Raw genomic sequence first — 9,515 nt, forward strand, 5'->3', positions numbered from 1 at the left:
AAAATGGAGTATACTGGTCCTTGTGGTCAAAGTCAAAGTTCTTCTACACCACGTGGTAATGATGCTGAAAAGAAACCGTCTACTTCTGGGTCACAAGCAATGTTAGATGATGGAAATGATTGGTCACAACGACTGCCGTGTAATGAGAATCAAGCAAATTTGTCTATGTTTGGGCCACCTAAAGACTTTCAAGATGCAAGTGGAAGTGAGATGTCCTCTGACAAAGATTCTGAATCTGATTCTGATGACTTTTGTGACAAGCCTCCAACTGTTTTTGCTTGCATGGCCAAGATCAATGAGGTTAGTCATTCTATATCTGCTACTTCATCTGTTAAAGTAACATGTGTTGTATGTGAAACTAAAAACCTAAGTTAGAGTCTTTAACGAATCATAATAATAATTTAGTGAGAGCAATTGCTTCACTAAAGGATACTTATCGACAATCTCTTGAATCTCAAATAAGATCTCGTGAGAAGATTGAAGCATTGTTGACAAGTAACCACGATCTCAAGGCTGAGTTATCTGTGAAAATGACAATTAATGATCAAAAGTTTCAAGAAATCGTGAAACATCGTTTTAAGATAACTGAGCTTGAGAATGAGGTTCTTGAGTTAAAGAACAAGTTGAGTAAATTTTGAAACTCTTCCTTTTTGGTAAATAAAATAATTGAAGTGTCTGGAAAGCAAAAATATTCAAAGAAAGGTATAGGTTTTATTGAAATTCCGCCACCACTTCAAAATGACTATAAAATTAATCCTTTTGCTAAAAGAGAAGAAGAGGTGATTGTGAAAGAACCTGTGATTTCAGAAAATGCTAAACCTGTTAAACTTCAACTTGCACCTCAAAAACCTCACGTGGAAAGCAACAAAGTCTTTGTTGAAAATGTTGACAAAGTAAGTATTGAGTATGTGTTTAAACCCGAGGTAATACATAAAAAAAAAGAACATTCAATGTTCTAATCATATTCTCTATGAGCCTCATGAATTTGAGGAAGCTTTGTATGGTTCAAACAAGCCTCATGTGAAAAAGGAAGAACAAGTGAAAGTCAAACCTGTGAAGGCAAAGAAGTCAGAAAAACCGAAAATTTCTGATGAGGACTTGATGCCTTTCATTAATCCTCCTAGTTTTAAGCCATCATCTGCTAGAGTTTTTAAGTTAAAAGGGATGAACACAATGTTCACTAAAAAAGATATCCCGATTAGTATCATTAAACCTGAACTAATTGAGAGCGTCTTTTGCAATGAGACTGACAAGTTGAAAGAGTTGGAACGTCAATATGTTTGTGCCAAAACATCTAACTCATCAGACCCGTTAATTAATGCAAGACAATTGTTAAAACATGCTAAAAAGGTTCAGTTTGTAAAATCTACTGGAATAGATACATTGAAAAGTTTTTCCAATTGTTCTAACCTTGACTTTTATTTGAATAAGAAGTCTATAACTTCTGATGATTTGGCCAAACGTTTCACTGAAAATGTAAGTTATCAACCTTCTGTTGCATACGTTTCTGCCAAACCTCAACATGGTTATGTTGACATGCGAAGTTGTTTTTTGTGTGGTCAACAAGGTCATGTAGTGAGAAATTGTGGTCTACAGAAATCTCATAATCTCCATCCTTTTGTGAAGGAACATTCAAAACCGGTTCCTGTGATAAAGGATATTTTAAAACGACCTGTGTCGTGTGAGGATGATACACACATTATGTTTTCAAACGTGAATCCTCGAACGGTAATTCATGTGAATGAAACTCATGGCCAAGTGAAACCAAAATTTGTTCCAACTAAGCCAATATGTATGAACACAAATCCAAACATTGTTCAAGCTGCTTATCTAAGACGAAAGTTGATGTGGTCAAAATTATATATAAATTATATAAATATTCGCTGCACTTTTAAATTAATTTTTAGTTAATTTTTTACTAAATATCACCCCTAATTGTCTCATATTTGAACTTTTAAGTTTAATGAGACACAGAGCGAAACCCGAGTTAAAACAAAAAACAAACTTGAGCGATATATTCGGGTAACGCGTAGAATTTTGGTTATGCAATTAAATTATCTTAGGTAAATAACATCAACGTCAAAGTTATATTATTTTAAAATTTGATGACATATTTACACAAGTAAATTCATTATTATTTTTTTTATGTTAAAACAGGTAAACATAAAAAAAATGTTGGTTGTTGACGTTTTGCACACCAAACCGGATACAAGAAATAACATGGTGATGGGCTTGTTAATTTTTTGGACATGGGCTGAAGTAGTTACCTCGATTTGCAAGACAGAAACCTACTAACGTAAAATATAAAAGGAGGAATATTAATATTTGCAGGAGGTCACGTGGGCTGAAGACTAAATTGGAGGCTACAAGTTTTTTTCCTTGGGGGACCGCCCCTTTTGGTGCTGCTACAATTCGAAAGAATAAAAAAACAAGGAAACAAGCAAGCACGTCAAGCATCCAAGCTGCTCACGAAATCACGGCGAAAAAAAAAATTAAAGAAGCAAGCTCGCAGGTGAATTAAAGAAGCTAGCAGGCTGCTCAATTAATTTAACCAGGCTAGTAGCTCAATTATATTTATTTATTTTTACGATGAACTGCAATATATATTTTATCTTTGTTTCATTCGTAATTATGATTGGCTAAACTTTTATATTTCCTGGGTTTGGATGATTACTTTGTAGACTCGTTTTATTTTTGGTCTTGGATTATTTATTGAGTTGTTCATGTTTTGGTATAGTTTTTATTTTATTTGGTTGTGATGCATATCCGTATTTGTTATTAATATATGATCAATTTACTATTCCTTATGTGCCTTTTTGAACGTCTTTCATGTAGGGATGCATATTAGGTTACTTACTGTGTGTTTGTAACTATTTTATGGTTTATTGTTAACGTATTCCATAGGAACGGTAATTGAGAGTTTTGAGATACCTAGTATTCTGCCACTTGAGAGACCGAGATTTAATTAAGTTTCATATGTTTTGGTCTTTTGCGGGTTTGGATAGTGATTGCACGAGAGTGAGTTACCCTAGACTTCTTTAGATTCTTACATATCCGAGTTATAACCGAATTCAATAAGAATGCCCCTTTACGCCTTAAGCTGTTTTGTAATTAGAGAGACCGGGAGGTAATTTAGTCTTTTGGTACCTTATCATAGTTAGGCAAGGTGAGATCGGGAGGTGATCCGAACCATTTAACCGTTGAGCTTTACATGATATTTAGGGTTCTTAGGTATTGTTAGTGAGACCGGGAGGTGATCTAGCATACTTTAGTTGTTCCTTAAGTTTCATATTTTTAGAACCCGGTTACCGATCATAAATTCTAATCCGAGAGTTACGAGTTTAAAAGTAGGATTCCTTACCTAGGTAGTTGTTTCCCCTATTTTAGTTCCACCCCTATTTATTCGTGTCAGTTTTAGTTTAAGTATTATTTAATTTATAGTTAATAATTAAAAAAGACAAAAATCAATTAAATCAGTTTATTTAAGTTATTAGTCTGAGTCTAGTTTAGGTGTCGCTAGTATCCTGTGGGTTCGATATTCGTACTTCATTAGGCTTTACTACAATTGATAGGTACACTTGCATGTCTAGTGGTCTAGCATTAGGATAGTGTAGATTTATAAATTTAAAACTAAAGTGTCTAGGTTAGGTTATATTTTAATAGACTATTTCGCACATCAAGTTTTTGGCGTCATTTCCGGGGATAATTAGGCGATAGTGAAACTAGCTTTGATTGAACTTAATTGATTAATTGGTCTTTTTGTGTCTTGATTTGTGGTGTGTCTTGTTAGTCTGTGTCTTAGATTAATTGTGTCTAGTCGTGTTTAGGATAATTTAGTTTGTGTTTTATTTTATCGAGTCTAGTTAATATGTTTAATAGATCGAGTCAGTTTAGGAGTATTTTATATAGAAGATGTTGGAAAGGGATGATGTTGGAAGGAGCCGAACAAGAGGAACGTGAAGGATTCCAAAAGATTTAGGAATTGGAAGTCAGGCTTGATAAGTTAATCGATAGAGAAAGACTTCGTAAGATAGAGTAACTCGAAGCTAGGTTAGACGAGATAAGTGCTAGAATTCAAAATGAGAGTTTTTCTTACAAGGAGCAGGAAGCCTTTTATGAAACAGATGCTGACTTCTAGAATAATGATGATGAGGGCGTGATAGAAGAGATGGAGTTGGAGCTACCTGGTTACACGGAGTTGAGAGAAGATGTCGTTGAGGAGCCACTTAACCAGATGGAAGATGACGAAGAGAATGAGCACGTACCATCTTGGGAGGATGAGTTTGGTGATGAATTGGTGGGTTTACCAGTTTTTGACGAACATGCAGAATTTGACCCTGTTGGCGATCTTATATATTTAGAAACACTAAACATTTGGAAGCCAACAATGGAGATCAAAACGTCACAAGAAGAAGACAAAGAAGAGGAAGTGGCAAAGGAGGAGGATGAGAAGTCATTAGAGTTAGTTGAGTCGCCACATCATATACAGGTTAGAAAGTCTGTGGAGGAACTAGATAGTGGATCGCCACCGAAATCGACAAAGCCACAGAAAAGGATGAGAAAATGCTTGGACCATCACATTTTTAGTGTTCAGAAATGGTACATTAAGAGTTATAGGGCAACACAGAAATGTAAGACTAACCATTTTCCTTATTATATGCCATGTATTAGGGTTGGTCCGAGTAAGTTTAAGTATTGGTGGTCCGACCCGTTTGAATGTTTTAGAATGCTTTTTAGTTTCAATATGTGTTATTTGATTAAGTATGTTGGAAGGGTGGAACTAAACGGTTTAAACCGAGGTTGGATAAAAGAAAAGCCTCCTGATTGAGATTTCGGGAGCGATTATGGCTGAAGACTCATCTGTAAATTTAGCGCTTCCCGGGAGGCAACCCGGTAGTATGTGATTGTTTTTGTTTATTTTTATTTTTGGGGTTCTTGCTTTCTTGTGCTGGCTGTTTTTTGGTTTTCTTTCAGGTTGCTCCAGGATTGCTTATTGGATAATTGATGTTACGTGGTTTGATTCAAGTGTGGGGAGACTATTTGCTTATTGATTGCCGCTTTCATACGTAAGAAACAGTTTGGTAGAGAACACTGCAGTATGAGGCTTTCGTTCGAATTGGAGGGCACGAGACACGACTCGCGAGGCATATCCGCATATTTACCAGGGGAGTTTGTTCCACTTTACTTGTATTTAAATGTGCTTTAATTTTTTGTCTTTTTCCTGTCTCATTGAGGACAATGTGGCATTTAAGTGTGGGAATGGGAAACTGATGTTTTTATATTAAAACAAATTCAAAAATTATAAAAAATTAATTATAATAAAAAAAAAGTTTTAAAAAAATATTCAAAAAAAATGTCCCGAATTTGAAGGAAAATTTTTGCAATTAATGGAAAATGATTGAGATATTTGAGATTGGTTTTTAAAACTACTATTATATATGAGATTAAATAAAAGATAACGCACTAAACTTGGGATGTGTCGGTAGGGCCAACAAGCTTTGATAGTCTTCATTAGCAAATTTATATATCTAATAATTTGAAAAAACGGTGAAACTGAATTTTGATGCATAGGGAGGATTATCAAAATCTAAAAACTTTGAGATGGTAATACTTAGATGCACTAAAACCAGCACACCAACGCCATGACAAAAAAAATCAGACTTTTTTTTAATGTATAGCATACATATAAAAGAAAAAAAAAAGTATGTTTTGAAAGTATATTATGAAAAGTTGTTCCAAGAAGAAAAAGATTGTGAGAAGGTTATGTATTATAAAATGCCAAAGAAGCATTCTCAATGTTAGTAAAAGAGGCCAAAGATGCACATACTAGACGGGACATAGAGTGGTCAAACCAGTCTGTTTTGACTCTAGTTTTTCTAGCTTTCTTTGTCTGAGATGGGGTAGGTGTAGCCGTTGTTTTTGAACTTAAAACGTTTAATGCAATTGGGGGCTTGATAGGCTGATGGCTGGGTTTAAGTGGACAACAATATCGACAATCACAGTTTTTGCGTTTATTTGTGCTTTAAAGTTAACCTATATGTTTTAAAGATCAGTTTCAAATTTAGATTCCATTGCAAAATACTTTTTCAGGGACAAAATTGTTTATGTGTGGGGATATTTGATGCAGTCTAAATTATATATAAATTATATAAATATTCCCTGCACTTTTAAATTACTTTTTAGTTAATTTTTTACGAAATATCACCCCTAATTGGCTCATATTTGAACTTTTAAGTAAAATGAGACAGAGCGAAATCCGAGTAAAAAAGAAAACAAAAACAAACTTGAGCGATATATTAGGGTAACGTGTAGATTTGGGTTATGCAATTAATTTATCTTAAGTAAATAACTTCAACGTCAAATTATATTATTTTAAAATTTGATGACATAATTACACAAGTAAATTCATTATTATTTTTTTTATGTTAAAACAGGTAAACATAAAAAAATGTTGGTTATTGACGTTTTGCACACCAAACCGGATACAAGAATTAACATGGTGATGGGATTGTTAATAGTGTGGACATGGGCTGAAGTAGTTACTTGGATTTGCAAGAAAGAAACCTACTAACGTAAAATATAAAAGGAGGAATATTATTATTTGCAAGAGGTCACATGGGCAGAGGACTTAATTGGAGGCTACAAGTTTTTTTCCTTGGGGAACCGCCCCTTTTGGTGCTGCTACAATTCGAAAGCAAAAAACAAAACCAAGGAAACAAGCAAGCACGTCAAGCATCCAAGCTGTTCACGAAGGCACGGCAAAATCAAAATTAAAGAAGCAAGCTCGCAGGTGAATTTAAGATGCTAGCAGGCTGCTCAATTAATTTAACCATGCTAGTAGCTCAATTATATTTATTTCTTTTTACGATGAACTACAATATATTTTATCTTTGTTTCATTCGTAATTATGATTGGCTAAACTATTATACTGCCTGGGTTTGGATGATTAATTTGTAGTCTCGTTTTATTTTTGGTCTTGGATTATTTATTGACTGGTTCATGTTATGGTAAAGTTTTATTTTATTTGGTTGTGATGCAACATATTTGGTATTAATATATGATCAATTTACTATTCCTTATGTGTCTTTGTGAACGTCTTTCATGTATGGATGCATATTAGGTTACTTACTGTGTGTTTGTAACTATTTTATGATTTATTGTTAATGTATTCTATATGAACGGTAATTGAGAGTTTAGAGATACCTAGTATTCTGCCACTTGAGAGACCGGGAGGTAATTAAGTGTCGTATGTTTTGGTCTTTTTCGGGTTTGGGTAGTGATTGCATGGGAGTGAGTTACCCTAGACTTCTTTAGATTCTTACATATCTGAGTTATAACCGAATTCAATAAGAATGCCCCTTTAAGCCTTAGGGTGTTTTGTGATTAGAGAGACCGGGAGGTAATTTAGTCTTTGGGTACCTTAGAATAGTTAGGGAAGGTGAGACCGGGAGGTGATCCGAAAAATTTAACCGTTGTGCTTTACATGATATTTAGGGTTCGTAGGTATTGTTGGTGAGACCGGGAGGTAATCAAGCATACTTTAGTTATTCCTTAAGTTTAATAATTTTATAACCCGGTTACCAATCATAAATTCAAATCCGAGAGTTTACGAGTTTACAAGTATGAGTCCTTACCTAGGTAGTTGTTTCCCTTATTTGAGTTTCACCCTATTTATTTGTGTCAGTTTTAGTTTAAGTATTATTTAATTTATAGTTAATAATTAAAAAAGACAACAATTAATTAAATAAATTTATTTATGTTATTAGTCTGAGTCTAGTTTAGGTGTCGCTAGTGTCCTGTGGGTTCGATATCCGGACTTCATTAGGCTTTACTACAGTTGATATGTACACTTGCCTGTCTAGTGGTCTAGCATTAGGATAGTTTAGATTTATAAATTTAAAACTAGAGTGTCTTGGTTAGGTTATATTTTAATAGATAGTTTCGCACATCAAAAGTCTAAGAAGCCGGTAACTTATACTCATGTGGCTGAACAATAGTTGAAATCTGTTCAATTTAATGATCAAAGAGAAACTCAAAAGGTGCCCAAGACTGAGGACTGGGCTGCCTTTTTGAACTAATCACTTTTATTTTGTGTGTAGGGTACATCCAAGACCATTTCTGGTGAAAACTGGATAATGGATAGCGGACGTTCTCGTCATATCACTGGAAATCTCAACCTATTAACCAATGTGAGAAATATTCAAGGGGGTTATGTAGCGTTTGCTGGGAATTATGGGGGCATGATCACCTAGAAGGTGAAGTTTCGAATGGTCACACTACTTTTGAAAAGATCAATTACTGTGACAAGGTGGACCATAATTTATTGAGTGTGTCGCAAATCTGCGATAAGAAGTACGCCACGGTATTTACTGATAAAGAGTGTCTTTTGAAACCGGGATACGTGATTCCCGAGGACATGGTTCTCATGCGATCACCACGATCAAATGATATTTATGTCTTAAATATGAGTTCTAGAGTATCAACGTCTATCGAAACATGTTTTGTCTCCAAAGCAACCGAGAAGGACTCTATTCTATAGCATCGTAGAATGGGTCACATTCATTTTCGTAAGATGAATTATTTGATGGCTAATGACTTAGTTGAAGGTGTTTCGTTGAAGAACTTTAAGTTTTCTGAGCACTGCGTTGCATGCAAGAAGGGCAAGCAGAAGAACAAGTCTCATCATTCTAAGTTATTGAATTCCATTGATACTCCTCTTGAACGACTTCATATGGATTTGTTTGGTCCAGTGAATCGTGCGAGTATCTCAGGGGATTGGTATTGTCTTGTTGTCACTGATGATTATTCAAGATACTCATGGGTGATATTTATGAGTTCGAAAGATGAAATGCCCGTTTTGGTACAAAACCTTATCACTAAGATCGAATCACTATACAAACACAAGGTGAGGAGAATTTGAAATGATAATGGTACTGAATTCAAGAACACTGTGTTGGATTTCTTTTGCTTTCAAAAAGGAATTCACCGAGAATACAGTTCACCCTATGTATAACAACAAAACGGTGTTGCTAAACGAAAGAATAGAACTTTGATTGAAGCTGCAAGAACTATGCTTGCTGATTCTAAGCTTCCCGTTCAATTTTGGAATGAGGCAGTGAATACAGCTTGCTATACGCTTAATCGGGTTTTAACTGTAAAACGACTCAAGAAGACAAGTTACGAGCTTTTAAACAATCGAAATCTTAACTTAAAGTATTTAGAACCTTTTGGGTGTCCTTGTACAATACTGAAGAAGGATGCAAGTAAATTTGAAGAAAAAGCCATTGAAGGATATTTCTTGGGATATGCATCTCCAAAGAAACGAGTATTCAATTTACTTCTTGTTGTGTTGAGGAATGGTATCATGTGGACTGTCAAAAGTACACAACTCCTCCCCAAGGGAAAGGTCCCGACTGGATGTTTGACTATGACGGCTTATTTAATTCATTTACTCCATCAACTGAGAACATAGATGACGATCTGGTTCGAGCATACTTTGAAGATCATTTGGATAT

Source organism: Bidens hawaiensis, unplaced genomic scaffold (genome assembly GCF_021521415.1).
Source record: "Bidens hawaiensis isolate Kalapana, Puna unplaced genomic scaffold, B.hawaiensis_p1.1 tig00008249_1, whole genome shotgun sequence".
In the NCBI taxonomy this organism is placed as follows: domain Eukaryota; kingdom Viridiplantae; phylum Streptophyta; class Magnoliopsida; order Asterales; family Asteraceae; genus Bidens; species Bidens hawaiensis.